Genomic DNA, 17,272 nt, shown 5'->3' with positions numbered 1-17,272 from the left:
TGCGTTTTATTAGCCAATCTGATCAAAGACTACAATTGCATAACAACAGTACCTTGATAATTTGTCTTTAATTTCAATTGACTTAAAAATAAAAGTTCTAACTCGTATTCTAACGACGTCGGACTTTCGTGGTCCATCCATCTTCGCTCTCGGCCGTAGGTTGAGACTTTTGGGCTGTTGGAAACTCAAGTCTTAATATGAGAAAATATGATTCATTGAAAAGCTTACGTTTCTCCTTAGAAGCAGGACGTTTTTCCTCAGCAAGGCCTCTCTTTTCATTGCCTCGCCACGCCGTGAAGATGTGCTGTCTTTACGCCACTCTGACCCATCCTTACGTGGAGTTCCGCTTCTGGAAGACGGAGGACCTCTATGATATGTATCTTCGTTTGCACGACCTGGACGCCAGGAACTTCCACCATCAGTGGGTTGACGATTGCGGTCATCGCCTCTACGATCATACCTATAACGTTTAGGTTTTGAAGCACATAAAATGTATAGTCGCTAGTCACCGTCAAAATACAATTTCGGAAAATCCAGAGAACAGGCTATGTGAGTAACACTGTATAATACGAATATACCTCCCATCTCGACGTTCAAAACAACGTTCAGGATCGTAGCCACGAGGTTTGTCGCTATCACGATCGCGGTCGTATAGCCTACCACCATTACGATAATCCCCCCTTCGTCCATCTCTATTTTCTCTCCGGTCTAAACCTGAAATGAAAAGAACAAACCAATTTTATTTCTATACACGGTATTGGCCATATATTCGACTGCATTTACATCTATCTTCCCTTCTATCTCTGACATCCTTCTTGTTTCTATCAAAGCCACTTATACCACGGGAAATTTTACGCCAATCTTTGTCATCATGACGATCCCTCTCTTTATCCCGAGACGAATCACGTTCCTTTTCACCGTCCTGTCTCCAACTCGACTACGATTTCGGATTAGTGCGACGACCTGAAATTGAATGTAATGTACCTATCTTATGAATTAGGATAAATTAACTGATATTCGAGTTTATTTGTATTTCTCATGAAGAATTGTATTTGTTCTGTACTAACTCGGCCTTTGGCCCAACCAATAATACTAACTTAACCTTGGCCCCACAGATAAAGTAATTAAGCCAAGGTCCGGAGTTTTTCCAATAGACATTGCATAGTAATTAGTTTTGTAATCACCCCTCTATTTGATTAGATATATACATAAATACAGCTTGGGGGTAAAAACACGGACTCTTCCCAGTAGACTCTCGACCAGAATAGTTGATTATAGTAGTGACTAGTAGAACCAACGCGTTTTTGTTGTCAAAACCTATCTCCCTGCATCGGGGTACATAACAAAATTGATGTCAGAAGTGAGATATAGTTGACGTAATAACGAAACAATATTCGTCGTGTGCGTGCCCGTATCACGGTATCCACGAATTTCCAAGTCTCGTACGTCCAGAATCCATTTAGAGACCTTCTTGTTCCCGTTCACCAAGCAGCCTACTCTTCTCGCCAAGGGATTGCAGCAGAACAACTGGGACCAGCAAGACAGATCTCAACTTGTACAATATCACGTTGCAGCAGACAACCGGAGAACATCTGGTATACTCCTTCGAGGAAGTAGCACCTTCTCCTAGAAATGCGTCTTGATCTATTACTTACAATACTGTAAGTCTTATAAACTCAATACCATTAACCTGCGAAATTCTTGAAGTCATCTTAAAGAAACATCCATAAGAAAAATGTCTAACCCACCAATCGAATTTGTTAAGGATATACTTATTAAGTTTGACGGTACCAAATCGAAACTGTTCGAATTTATCGACAATTGTGATAAAGCACACTCGATAATTAAGCATGAACAAAAACCCTTACTTTTCACCTTAATCGAAACTAAACTTACGGATAATGCTAGAGCCATAGTTCGAAACAGACATTTTGATGAATGGTCAGAATTAAAACAATTCCTTTTGGATGCTTACTCAGACAGAAGAACAAGTAGTCAATGGCAACTCGAATTAAATTCCTGTAGGCAAAATATATCAGAATCTGTCCTAACGTATGCTAACAGAATTGAAAATTGTTACTTAAAATTAATCAATACCCTTAATCCGACCTTAAGTAGAGAAGGACGTCAAGCTTGCGTAGATTTACTTAAAGAACAAGCATTAAATGTCTTTATATCTGGTCTTCAAAAAGATCTCTGTATCTTAGTAAAAAGTCAAAAACCTAACTCTTTATAAGAAGCTATAGCCATCGCACAAAACGAAGAACAAGAGATAAAATCAAAAAACGAAATGAATAGGTTACAAAATTTAAGTTTCGTTCCTAGATTTTGCACCCATTGTAATAAACCAGGTCACACTATCAACAATTGTAGGAAGAGAAACAATCCTCAACCAAACACGCAAAATGTCCGTCATTTCATCAGTCCAAATCATAGACCTCCGAATTCCAAATTCTGTAATTATTGTAAAAAACCAGGACATCTGATCAACGAATGTCGCAAAAGGCAATATAATAATAACAGAAACCCAAGAAACCAAAATCACACATACCCTAATCAAAATACTAACCAAAGCCAGGATTCTCGTAATAACCGAAATGAATCTAACCAGAATTTAAACGACCAGGGCTCTCAGCAGTCGACGACCCTACCGAGAAATGCCCACCTTATCAAGGTCGCGTATCAATCATAAATAATGCCGTCACTACCTTTGTGTCTCTCCATCTACCTAACTTACTTCAAAATCCTAATTCATTTTTACTAGATACTGGTGCTGACATATCTCTAGTTAAACTAAGTAAACTATGTGATGACACTCTTTGTTACGAAGATAACCTCGTCACCCTAAAAGGAATAGACAAAACTACCCAATTTCAAAAAACCTTATGTTACTGCAATCTACTTATCAATATCGAAGACATGACTATCGCACACCGTTTTCACGTAGTACCAGACGATTTTCCCATACCTTTTGATGGTCTGTTAGGTAACGACTTTATTAAGGCAAACCTTTGTGAGATTAATTATAATTCCAACAAACTCATTGTCAAATCAAAAACAATTCAATTATGGCACACGAAACCAAGCATTCAAGACCTTAAAGATGGAACAAGCGTCCCAAAATCTAAGACAGAATTAATATTGAATCCTCGATCTGAAACCGTTGTTCAACTAAAGGTAATAAATCCAAGTCTAAAAGAAGGCATTTGCGAAAGGATTCAACTACTAGACGATGTTTTCGTTTGCCCCAGCCTAGTCAAGGTCAATAATGACCAAATTATCACTTCAATTCTGAATTGTTCTGAAAAACCCATAGTAATTTCAGAAATGGAAATTTTGTTGGAACCCTTACCCCAATCACAATGTGATAAAAATCTCAGTGAAGCAGCCATTAAACGCATCTCCAATGACCATTCCTCAGATAGGCTACACAAAATCTCCGAATTATTAAGAATGGAACACCTAAATGAAGAAGAGAGGAATTCACTAATACAAATTTGCCATGAGTATAATAATATATTCTACCTAGATGGTGACAAACTAACCTACACCGATGCAGTAATGCACGAAATTCCCATGACAACTTGCTCTCCAATAAATACAAAGACGTATCGTTATCCTGAAGTGCACAAGGAAGAAGTTAATAAACAAATAACAAGAATGTTAGAAGAAAAGATAATCCAACCATCCACTTCGCCATGGAATTCTCCTGTATGGGTTGTGCCTAAGAAATCGGATGCCTCAGGGAATAAAAAATGGAGAATAGTAGTCGACTACCGAAAGATTAATGAACTCAGTATCGGCGATTCATTTCCTCTCCCCAATATAACAGAAATACTAGATCAATTAGGACATTCCAAATACTTTTCTATAATCGATCTTACTTCTGGATTCCATCAGATAAAGATGGCTCCACAGGATGCAGGAAAAACGGCTTTCTCTACCCCAACTGGACATTATCAATTCAACAGAATGCCATTCGGGTTACGTAATGCTCCCGCCACGTTTCAACGCCTAATGAATACTGTTCTAGCAGGTATCCAGAATATAAAATGTTTTGTATATCTCGACGATATCGTAGTCTTTGCAGACACCCTTGAATCTCATAACCAAAGGTTGATTGAGGTATTCCAAAAACTTTCGGAATATAACCTTAAGATTCAACCTGACAAATGTGAGTTCCTAAGAAAGGAAGTGATGTATTTAGGACACTTAATCACTGATCAAGGCGTTCGACCCGACGAGAATAAGGTAAAAGCAATACAAGAATTTCCTGTCCCCAGGAATCCGAAAGAAATCAAATCACTCCTAGGATTAGCAGGATATTATCGAAGGTTCATCGAAGGTTTTAGCAATATCACAAAGCTGCTGACCAAATTACTCAAAAAGGACGCGAGGTTTGAATGGACTAGCCTTCAACAGTATGCTTTCGAGAAATTAAAAAACGCCCTGTGTTCCAAACCCATATTGCAATACCCGGACTTCAGTAACACGTTCTACTTGACAACAGATGCAAGTCAATACGCTATAGGATCAGTGTTATCACAAGGTAACCCGCCGAATGATCTCCCGATTTCATATGCAAGTCGTACACTTAATCGCGCAGAATCCAACTACTCCACTACTGAGAGAGAACTCCTAGCCATAGTATGGAGCGTTAAACACTTCCGTCCATATTTGTATGGTCGTAAGTTCATTATTTTAACCGACAATAAACCACTCACTTGGCTATTTAACGTAACGGATCCTAGCTCAAGACTAGTACGTTGGAGATTACTCTTAGAAGAATATGAGTATGAAATTCGATACAAACCCGGGAAGTCAAATCACGTAGCAGATGCATTAAGTCGAAATCCAGTAGGAACGGTGGTCGAACACACACCGTCTAACATTCACCATGTAACCAATGATTCTACCCACCACGAGATAACTTACCAAGAATTTCTGAACAAACTCAGATCGTCCATAATAATATGCAGAAATTTAAATGAAACAGAAAAGGACATTCTCGTCACTTCCAATGACATAATTATATTTTTATCGACAGATTTATAATTTAATGAAAACCCATTTTTACAAGCCATTGAAAGGAAGTATGACATCCGTAAATTACTAAGTCCCCAACAGCCGACAATAAACGAAATAAGGACTCTTACATTAAATACCAAACGAATTATATGCGTATTTTACAAGGCAAACTATTGGGATAATTACTCCTATGAATCGACATTCTACCTGTTAGTCAAATTACTCAATTATTTGACAAAGGAAGGTATTAACAATGTAAGTCTTCCTGAAATAGGAAACAATTTCGACAAATTCAAATCACATAAATTGAGGACTATGCTAAGATTCGTGTTTCAAAATTCTAGTATTAAAATCGACCTCCATAATAAAATGATTTTAACACCTGAGACCGATCAAATCGAAACCATCTTAACCGAAAATCATTCGACTCCGACATCCGGTCACTACGGATTTCACAAAACATACAGTAAAATTCGTCAAAATTACAAATGGCCCAAAATGAAGACCGACATTACACAATTTATAAAAAATTGCAAATCTTGCCAAGTAAATAAACTGGTCAGGAAGAAAACAAGGAAACCCATGGAAATCACCTCGACAAGTTCTAACCCTTTTGAAAAAATTTTTATTGATATAGTTGGACCTTTGCCACTAACGGAAAAGGGTAATAAGTACATACTGACATTACAGGACGATCTAACAAAATTCTCTAGAGCTTACGCTCTCCCCAATCATGAAGCCGAAAGCGTGGCAAGGAAACTAGTAGAAAACTTCATATGCACATTCGGGATTCCGACAATAATTGTATCAGACCAAGGCAGAGATTTTACATCAACCTTATTAAAAAATGTCTCGAAACTACTGAAAATTAAGCAAATCAACTGTACAGCATATCACCCACAATCCAATGGAGCCTTAGAAAGAAGCCATGCGACCCTGGCTGACTATCTGAAACATTTCATAAATGATAACCAAACCGACTGGGACGATTGGATCGAATTTAGCATGTTCAGTTATAATACTAGTGTTCATTCATCCACCAAATTCTCACCCCACGAGTTATTGTTCGGTTATCAGGCTACACTACCATCTTCCATCACTAAGTCGCCGGAATTCAAATATACATACGATGACTACTTATCTGAAATCACTTTAAAATTACAAAAATCCCATGAATTAGCAAAAGACAACCTCATAAGGTCAAAAGAAGCGAACAAAAGGTCTTACGATAAAACCATTAACAATCAAGAATTTCAAGTCGGAGACCAAGTATATATAACAAACGAACAAACAAAATTAAACCGATCGAAAAAACTAACCCCTAATTATAAAGGACCATACAAAATTTTGGAAAAATCTGGAAATGTAAATTTTACAATTTTAATAAACAAAAAGAAACAAAAGGTTCACGCGAATAGACTAAAATCTGCTTTTGTTTCAGAATAGTAGTATGGGAGTCCATCCTGCCTAGTAATGGAACTCCATATGAAACCACTGAATTATTACCCTCTGGAATTTACTATGAACAATTAGGAGAAATTAAATTTATTGAAACATCATGGAAAATAATATCTTATCTAGATCTAGGAATATTCGATTATAAATTAGAATTTTTAGAAACCATGTATGGTAAAACCAAACTGTTATGCCAACATGAACTAATTAGCGCCTTATCAATTTGCACCACAAGCTTAAAGATTCTTGAAAAACTAATGCCCTCTCTGTACAACCAAGAACAAATTTTAAAAACCTTAACGGCACCCGGAAGACAGAGGAGAGCATTAATAGATGTAGTAGGAGCAGCTTTTAAGAGTCTCTTTGGAACATTAGATTCCAAAGATGGAGAATACTATAATGAAGCCATCAATAAAGTAACCACTAACGAAAAGGAATTACTAAATTTACTAAAACAGCAATCTCACGTGGTCCAGACAACAATAACAAATTTCAACACTACAGTATCGAGCCTAAATCGCGACAAGGACATTCTTAACCAAAATTTAAAAAGAATAAAAACAGCACTGGATAAATCCGGTAGCCAAGGGTTTAAATTGGAATTAAAACAGAATTTGGAAGAACAACTTTCGTTGCTTAACATGATGCTAAATGAACTCGAAGCAGAGTATGCTGCCATCATTAACTCCATTCTTTTTGCAAAGTCTAATGTGCTACATCCTTTTGTCATGACACCTGTACAACTAATTAAAGAATTAAAAAGCACCATTCCACATCTCCAAGGAAATACTTTTGTACTTCCTCTCGAGAATGGAAATGCATATCATATACTAGATCATGCCTCAATCAAAGTGTTTTATAAATCAAATCGTGTTATATTCATAATATTTAACCCTTTAGTTAACCCAAATATTTATCGACTCTTTCACGTAATCCCTCTACCCATTTTAAAACCGCATGGAATTACGATCTTCATCCTTCCAACAATTAATTACTTAGCATTCTCTGAAAACAAAAATTCCTATTCCATTTTCAAGTCTACAAAAAATTGTAAAACTGCAGAGAAATTCCTCATTTGCCCAAACTCAGAACCAATATTCGACACTCATACAAAACCCATTTGCGAAACCAAAATTTTGTTTCATTCAACCACTATTCCAAAGGAATGTGATACGCGCATGACATCAACATCAACCGAAATTTGGCAAAAATTAGAATCTTCTAATAGTTGGATTTTTGTATTACCAGTACCAACGGATATCACTCTAACATGCATCCATTCACCTCCTTTACATTTCTTGCTCAACAATACCGGATTGATTTCAATCAAAGAAAATTGTAAATTATTTACCAGCTCTACTACTCTAACCTCTGAAAGGACGCAATACGGAAGTCCTTATAAAGCTATCATGCCTGATTTGGATATTAAAATTGCCAACTGTTGCGAGCAGCATCAAAAGGAATTGAACAAAACGCAAATCGATTTTATACCAATTCCACCAATATCTTTAGATAAAGATTCACTGAATGTTGCAAGCCAAAAGCTAAATCACATTAATGAAGTCATTGATAAAATTTCAAAGGAAAACATATTTTCTAAAGTCATTTCAAATTCTTCCTACCTATCTCTCAGTTTACTACACGCTGTATTAATCTATATATGTTATAAGATAGTTAGGAGATGTTTTAAGAAATTCCGTCAAAATAATAACACTAATTGTTTTAAGGATCCAAATACATGTTGTAGTACTATCAGTAATTGTTTAACTCTCAACATTTGTAAACGATCAAACAAGGTAGAAGATGTGTCACTAGACTTATCAAACCTAAGTAATATGCAACCTGCAAATTCAGAGATTGAAAGTAGGTCTAATGAAACTTCTACCCTGCGAAGAAGTCTTAGATTAAGTAAAATTAAGGATGACCTGTAGCTAATATGCCTATTATATTTAACTAATCTGCTATCATAGAACGATTACTAAATTTTATACATATTAAATTATAAAATTTATTCTAAGGGAGGAAGTGTAATGTACCTATCTTATGAATTAGGATAAATTAACTGATATTCGAGCTTATTTGTATTTCTCATGAAGAATTGTATTTGTTCTGTACTAACTCGGCCTTTGGCCCAACCAATAATACTAACTTAACCTTGGCCCCACAGATAAAGTAATTAAGCCAAGGTCCGGAGTTTTTCCAATAGACATTGCATAGTAATTAGTTTTGTAATCACCCCTCTATTTGATTAGATATATACATAAATACAGCTTGGGGGTAAAAACACGGACTCTTCCCAATAGACTCTCGACCAGAATAGTTGATTATAGTAGTGACTAGTAGAACCAACGCGTTTTTGTTGTCAAAACCTATCTCCCTGCATCGGGGTACATAACATGAATATTATTTTCAAACATATTATCATTGCAATAAAAATAAACATACGAGGAGTCCAAACTTCGGTTTTTTTAGGTTCTTCACGCGGTTCCCGATCTTTGTCTCTTGATACGTCAGCCGTCCGCCATGACGATTCTGGACTTCTTCTCTGATCTTTTTCGGCACTTCCTGCATTCGTCTGCCTCTAACCACTCGACTTATCATCCTTGTCTTTTTCTTCCAGCCACTTGCGCTCTACAAAAAAATTCAATGATAATTAAGGGTACACACCTTTACGAAACTGAAATTCATCGATCTCTTCTTGTTTTGTTGTCTGTTTGGCGACAGAACGTTCCAGCATTTCTCTTTTTTCTCGGTCTTCGCGCTCTCTCTGTTCTTTTTGAACTCTTTCTTGCTCCAAACGTTCTTCGTGTTCTTTATTCTTGCGTGCTTTTTTCTCTTCGTCGCGCCTTTAAATAACATGTTGAATAAATGTACTTGAAACACAACCTAGAGTACAAGGTGTCAATTCTTCGTCGCTTTTTCAAAAGTTCTTATCTTAAAATGGTAGATGGCAACGACTTTTCCGTCACTGTCTCGACATCCTGTATAACAATAAATACCTCTTTTGTTCTTCTCGTTTGCGTTCCTTCTCTTGCTTTTTGTCTTTGAGCCATTGAGCGTATCTCTCTTCCTTGCGCTTTTGTTTTCGTTCAGCTAGTTTCTTACATTGTTCTTCGGATAGAACCTTCTCAAAATCGCGTAATTTCTTGTACAGTAACTGCCTTTTCTTCTTCAGTTTTGCCAAAAATTTGTCTTTAAATGACATCGAGACAATAAAAACATGTTACAACACGTAACACGTTACGAACACGAACAAACAGTGAATTGCTCCCAATATTTTGTTTGTGAAGATATCACAAACCCGAAAGTGGTCTATAAACTGTGCCCACAAAAATATGCACTCTATAAGCTTTTCAAAAATCATAAAAGATTGATAGATTGAGAGAATTTTTAAATCTTCATGTATAATGCGTTAAAGAGTTAACTTTGATCAGATATCACACTGAATCTAGCAATCAGCAATTCACGTATAATTAAGACACGAGTAACCGCTCACCTTTTCTGCCTTCATTCGGGCCAATCGGTCCCCAGTAACAACTGCTAATTTTCGTTCGTCGATCGCAGTAGCAATTCTTTCTTTTTCCTGCTATTCCCAGAATTGTTGATGTTGCAATTGTTTTTCTTTAAGGCTCTCTTTCAATAGCGGTATCTCTTCTAGGCGTTTGGCATGTTCAAAGTAGTCCACCTAAGAAAACACACCTTCGACACTCTCACTAAAATACAATTCAATATGAACACTTACCTTTTTTCTTAGGATTCGAGTTTAGCCTGTAACTCATGCCATTCTTTCTGCAATTCCTCGACCTTCCTGGCAGTGATTTGATCGGCATTAAGCTTTTTAATATCATCCTCATTCATTTTACTTTAGATTTTTTTAGCCATGTCTTGTTAGACAAATTTAAATAATTATTTCATGTAGATTAAGTTTAAATGAGGAGCAAGTTCAAGACTCACTTGTTGAAGCTTCTCTTGTAAATATCTGTGCTTGATCTGTTCAATTTTATTCTGATGTCTTCTGCGTTCACGTTCCTGTCTTTCCTCCTCTAAATGTTTTTGTTCTGCCATCATTTGCTGACGCTATATTTCTTCCAAACTGCGACAAATTTAATATGAGACGATAATTAAATTGTAAATAAGAAATAATACCGATTGTGCTCCTCTTCCTCGCGCACGGTGTTCAGCCACTCAATATACTCTTTCCTGTCCTCAATAATTTTGTGCCATTTGGAGAATATTTTGGTGTTCCTTCACCTTGTTTTCATGATATTTTTGAACCATTATACCCCTAAGTTTTTCCCGTTTCACCTAGACATTAACATAAAGTGAAATAATCTGTGCTAACTGCACTGAGTTACAATAGTCACTTTTTGTTGGGATTGATGACATTAACAGCCCTGTTCAAGACAGTGGACATGTTCACAAGCTGATTATGAACTTGCTTGCTATGCATTACTTGCAAAGTAGGTCCTTCAGGGGAATCCTCTCTTTGACTTTCATTCAGATCGATTCCAAATTTGATACATTGTTTCCCACGATCAATGTAAATCTGACAAAATTGTTCAAATGAATAAACGTTTTTACTGGTTGGGAGCCCAAAATAGCTAATATCTGAATGTCATTGTGTCTCACACAATTAACAAGCAATCTTTCCAGGTGAAATGGAATGATAAATCTTGCCAGTTCAATTAATCTTGCAAATTTCAGAATTTGGTGAAGGTAGGCTACTTATCAAACCAAACGAACTAAAGTCATATCTTGCAGAGCAAGAATATTCTGCTGAAAAGTAATTCCACTTTTTTCTAAAGAGATTTATGAATATCACAGAATTGCACATTATTGCAATGCATACAATAAATACCTGTCTGTATTTGTTGGATCACATTATAGACTCTTGAACACAAATTCAAGGGGTTAAAGTTATTTAATTAATTACACAATTCTTGAAATTGGGGAGTTGCCAGGTTAACTATATTAACAAGAACCTAAAAAATTGAATCTTGAAGATATAAAAAATTCACAGGAATTTTTAGTTATTACCAAATCTTTTAAGAGACTGGCCCTTGTGGGAGGCTGAGTTAGGCCTAAAAGAATGGCCAACTTTTGTGCTTTTTCCAGGGATAACTTGTCTGTTTTATTGAATCTATCAAACTCTGGGTGAGCAGAGGGCAGTAGAATTGCCAAGGTGGCTACCAGAACTCTGAAAAGATTTTGATTATTGCTCAAATTAATGAACCATGAAAAACAGCTCCTTATAGAGTTTTTCCTGTAGAATTCAGAGACTTACTCATATTGTTTGTAAAGTTGTTAATTTTCAAGTTATTTAATGAAGTAACTTTTTTATGAGCCATCCTATATGACTATTTTTACATGATTCAATACCATTTATAATATTATTCCCTTTCTTTAACAAAAACTCTTTGTATATCTAGATGAAAGTCATTCTTGATGATATAGTTTTCCCCCATAGATTTTTCTCATCTGCAAGCCATTTTCAGCAATTTCTCCTGAGTAATATTCTTCTTCATTTCCTTGCTGAGTTGTAGCAGTTTGAAAAGGACAGCAACATGGAATAAGTAATTTCCTGCCTTTCAAAATATTATGGCTAGCTTTTGATAATAATTAGCCATAGTTTTGGGAACAGGCATTTTCTTGGACAGATTCATTAAATTGTTGATGTCCTCAACAGCCTTGTAGGTTTCCTGCCACAATTCCATTTGAATAGAAAAAACCAGTTGATGAAGTCTGAAACAATCAACCCTCTAAAATCATTGTATAGAAAAAAAAGTATGCCTTACCTAATCTCAAGATTTAACTGCTACATCTCAGGTTTGGACATGGAGACATTAGTAACTTGGGCAGGAAACTTGCATGTGTCTTTTTAATGTTTTTTGTAGCTTATCACACAGCTTTTGGAACTCAGTATTAATAATTATTAATCAATTATAATTGATTATCCACATGGTCCAACAAGGATTGTACTTCATAGTTATCCACATTTACCTTATTAATATACTTTCTAAAAAGATTTTTACACACCACACAAGAAAAGTGCTTAGTTTATTGGAGTATTGTTGCTGATTTGAATGGGACTCTTTTGGTGTAGAAACCTTCTTGTTTATCATAATCGTAAAAATCATTATCTTTTGAACATGAGCTATAGTTTTCTTCTTGTGGGATTTTCATAGATTTGAGAGTCTTATTGATAATGTCATCCTCCACTGCATTGACAAGCAGATCTTCTTCGAGTTGATGGTTGATTGCTGGGTTCATTTTTAAGGAGAAATTGCTAAATTTGAGGTGAAATTAACTGAGTTTCGAGGTAAATAGACACGTGATAGTTATATTTTCAATTAAATAGTGAGGTTATGTTTAAGATCAATAAAAACTGTTGTCAAGCATGTCTCCATCCTTCCCACAAAAAATGAACAGCAACATGGCCAGAGGTAGCAGCTTCCATTTACTTGTAGGGAAACGTACACACTATATGAGTCTATGAGCGCAACAGTGGCTACAAAACTTTAAATTGTTTGCGTTGTAAAGTGCGGAATGCGATTAAGCACTATGAAGAACTAAACACGACAGCCCCAAAAAAAAACAACGGCAAAGGAAGATAGAATAATTGTAAGATTAAACAAAATTTTAAAAATTTCGTCTAAAATATCTTCCTGAAAATATATTATACACTGTGTAACTGTAACTGATCCATTTTTAACTTCTAATGAAATCAAACATGGAGCGAGCTCCATCTACAACAAACATATCAGCCAGGACAATACGTCGACGTTTGAAACATTCAAATCTTTGAGGGTGTATTGCCGTAAAGAAGCCACTTATTTCTCTAAAAAATAGGAATAGACGTTTACCCGTTACACAACTTCATTTGCATAAACCACTCCAATTTTGGAAAAATGTCTTGTGGTCCGATGAATCGAAATTTAATCTTTTTTCTTCGGATGGAAAAGTATACGTACGTTGTCTCAAAAATCGACCTTTAAATCTTCGTTACACATTAAAAACTATTAAGCATTTTGGTGGTAATATTTTAGTTTGGGGAGTCATGTCTTGGCATGGAGTTGGTCCGCTCGTTAAAATTCATGGAAAAATGGATCAATACTATTATAAAGATATTTTGAAAAATATCATGGAACCATTTGCAGACGAGAATTTGCCTCTTAAATGGAAGCTCATGCATGATAACGATCCTAAACATTCGGTTCGTTTGATGAAACAGTGGCTTCAAGATCATCACATTGACGTTTTGGACTGGTTTGCCCAGAGTCCTGACATAAATCCGATAGAAAATTTGTGGAATGATGTTAAAATAGCGATAGCGAATAAAAACCCTTCCGATTTAAATGAGCTCTGGGTGGTAACACAATAGCTTGGCAAGATAATTCAGTCGATAAGTGTCGTAGTCTAATAGAAACAATGCATACTAGATGTCTAGAAGTTATAAAAAATAAAGGTTATTCTACGAAATATTAGGTTTTCGTCAAGAAACTAATTTAATTTTTTTAAAATAATGTGATTCTATTTTATAAATAAAAATTTTTTTCCAGATTTTTCTTGTGTTTCTACAGGGTATTTCAAATTCAACCTTCACCATTGGGGTCTCGGAAACTAGAGGAGATACGAAGAAGTTTAAATGGGGGCAAAGTTGCGTAATCTAGCGCTTGATCGAATACCATTTTCAAAATTTTAATTTTCCGAGTACTTCCGAAGATATCCGAGAAAAACTAAAAATTGGAGAATCCATTTTTAGTTTTTTTTAGTGTTATTTGACAAGGAAGGTTAAATCCGTAAGCACATTTTCATTGCCACTTTTTCTCAGCTACACGATGACATATTCAGATTTGCCATCCGACGTTTCGTCTTTCGGCTACTACATTTCAAAAGCACCAAACTCACCAAAGTGGAAATCTGCACACGCTCTAGTCTCGTTGGAAGAGTTCTGTCATATAGCGCGAACAAAAGAAAGTCTTTCGATGGAGTCAAGGCTAACTATGTAATATGTCTTTTTATTTAAATATTTCGGCTTTTAAAAAAGTAAATTATAAGAAGTTCTATATCAACGAAATCAGAATGAAACGCACTATTTTTCTGTCGAAAAATTCGGTATGGCGTCCATAAGAAAAAATAAAGTTGATAATGGTAGCCGAAAGACGAAACGTCGGATAGCAAATCTGAATATGTCATCGTGTAGCTGAGAAAAAGTGGCAATGAAAATGTGCTTACGGATTTAACCTTCCTTGTCAAATAACACTAAAAAAAACTAAAAATGGATTCTCCAATTTTTAGTTTTTCTCGGATATCTTCGGAAGTACTCGGAAAATTAAAATTTTGAAAATGGTATTCGATCAAGCGCTAGATTACCCAACTTTGCCCCCATTTAAACTTCTTTGTATCTCCTCTAGTTTCCGAGATCCCAATGGTGAAGGTCGAATTTGAAATACCCTGTATAGTTAAAATAAGATATATTTCTATTAAATGAATAGGTACATTTTTTAAAATCTAATTTAAAATTATGATTCGACTTTTGTTACAGAAAACAGTTATAAAATAAACTAAAATATCATATTCATGAAGGTGTCTTATTTCTCTGACCACCATTGTATGTATGTTTTATAAAGAAAAAAAATTGTTTCAGGTTACTGCGTAAAAGTTACAAGGAGTTATCCTGCACGATAAAAAAACTCACCGCCAGAACCTCGAACCATATTTTTTTATTGAAATAAATTTTATATAAAAAAAATGTTAAAAATCATGATTTTTTCCGTCGCCTAAACTGATGTACCCCCTTAAATGCGACATACCGTATAATACGCATTTACATATTTTTTAAATCACATGCCGTCTGAAAATCATCACTATATTTAATTTGAAATTTTTCGAGAGGAAGCGGATGTATTTCCCATAAAAATCCTATTATTTTGAATTTATCATGCTCCAAATGGTCTTTTTCTATTACTAATTTTTCATCAATATCAAAAAATGGATGAGCTGCTCCAGATATTTTTTTGTAAAGTGTTGTAAACATTTCCTCAAAATTGTTAATCTCTAAACACCATTCTTTTAACACATCCGATTTGCTTCTTACAAAAACTACAAATCATTTTCCTCGTTTTTTGATTTTCCGATCTAGATGCGTTTGATCGAAACGATCTATGAAACTTCTAATATCTAGTAATTTTTCCTTTTTAAAAATTTATCAGTTTGCCATGCTCTAAAAGATAACAATGAAAATTTATTTTTTGTAATTTTACGTCGTTTGGGTACCTGAATAGATGTATAAACGAATTCAACATCATAGATTTGGGTGCGTTTATAGGTTTTTCAGCACACAATTTTTTTACGAATTTTTTTGGTTGGTAATGGTGATGTAAAACAATTTATGTGATAGAATTTGAATAAAATAAGAGACAACTAAATAAAGTTTCATTTTTCAATTAACGTTTTACCAACTATTACAAAAAATTCGTAAAATAACTAAACCATTTTTCTTACTCAAAAATGTCATAAAAAGGGCAAATTACAAAAGATAGTATAAAAAACTCGTTTCATAGCTATTTGTTTTTTAAATTTGAATTCGTGCGTTGTTGTGACACCAGCCGGTATTTTATACGTGGTGGGCACCACGGGGTTGTTTTAGTCGGGAATAAGACAGCTCACTGATTCGGTAACTCACTAACAACTTGTTTATTTCTTGTGATGGTTTTCAAAATGGTATGAATTTAGACTCAGCAACACTTCACTCTAGACTACTCGTTTTTGAAAAGGCCTCTGTCGGAATACTAATTCTAATGTTTTATAATCATACTCGATATATATACATATAGTATATATATAGGGAAGACTATGACATCTAACTTATCTAAATTAGCGCATTAGGGGTGGTTAGTTGGAACTAAACAGAACTTCGACCTTTGGTTGAAGTTGATTATTCTTCATAGATAATTAGGTAAAACATTGATAGCATGTTATTAGGTTGCTATGAGAAAGTAGCATAGAGTATAATCAATATAGGAAGGTATATAACAGCGTTAAGAACTGTCTTATGAAGCTTGTCTTTCAATCTATTATTAATTGAATTAATTCAGATAAAAATTACGTTGACTTACCAGTTCTTTTTTTAAAATTAACATTTCATAGAAATGTTTCTGTTTTTCAAATTCTAATTTGAATTGCATTTCTTGTTCTTTTTTTTGGGATTGGAACTCATAATACATCTTTATTGCAGATACATCTTCCTTATCCAAATTTTGGAAAAATTTTTCTAAAAGATCTGTCTGAAAATACATTATACAGTGTGTAACAGATCATCATGCAGATATTTGAAGGGGTGGTAGTACACGGTAAAATATGAAGAAAATGTTAATATACACCAAATGGCGCAAAGAACAATTATTTAGCGTATTCTGTAAAAACGCGAAGACTTAGCTACGAACACCCTAATACCATTCGATAGGTAATTAAAAAATTATATATCCTGGTAAGTTAAAAAATATAGCGTTGTATTTAAATTAATAAAGTTATAGTCACTAAAAGTTCTTATTTGATTAGTTTTAATTTTTGCACATTCTGTATAAAATGGCAAGTTTATCATGATTGGGATATAAAATATGATCTATTGTTACACTACACTGTAAATTACACTTGCATAACTTAAATACTACTTAAGTGTTTAAAACATAAAAATTAGGTCAAATTTTGATAAAATTCAAATTATTTAAAAAACCTTAAGTTTTAGGTATAGTAAATGTGAGATTATGGGGTATAGAAGTAAAAGAAT

The 17,272-nt window shown here is 34.7% G+C and overlaps 2 long non-coding RNA genes across 2 annotated transcripts; both read right to left on the bottom strand.

The window, feature by feature from the left end:
- Positions 1–53: 53 nt before the first annotated feature.
- On the bottom strand, positions 54–8,965 carry LOC136419024 (uncharacterized). Its single transcript, XR_010753045.1, has 4 exons — positions 8,929–8,965; positions 579–963; positions 229–460; positions 54–174 (listed from the first exon to the last, which is right to left on the bottom strand). It is a non-coding gene; the product is annotated as an uncharacterized lncRNA (long non-coding RNA).
- Positions 8,966–10,377: 1,412 nt separating this feature from the next.
- Positions 10,378–12,799, bottom strand: LOC136419025 (uncharacterized). Its single transcript, XR_010753046.1, has 6 exons — positions 12,279–12,799; positions 11,768–12,225; positions 11,521–11,680; positions 10,848–11,465; positions 10,630–10,788; positions 10,378–10,576 (listed from the first exon to the last, which is right to left on the bottom strand). It is a non-coding gene; the product is annotated as an uncharacterized lncRNA (long non-coding RNA).
- Between the last annotated feature and the right edge of the window lie 4,473 nt (positions 12,800–17,272).

This window comes from Euwallacea similis, unplaced genomic scaffold (assembly GCF_039881205.1).
Source record: "Euwallacea similis isolate ESF13 unplaced genomic scaffold, ESF131.1 scaffold_58, whole genome shotgun sequence".
NCBI lineage: Eukaryota > Metazoa > Arthropoda > Insecta > Coleoptera > Curculionidae > Euwallacea > Euwallacea similis.
This window is presented reverse-complemented; position numbering and strand designations above follow the sequence as displayed.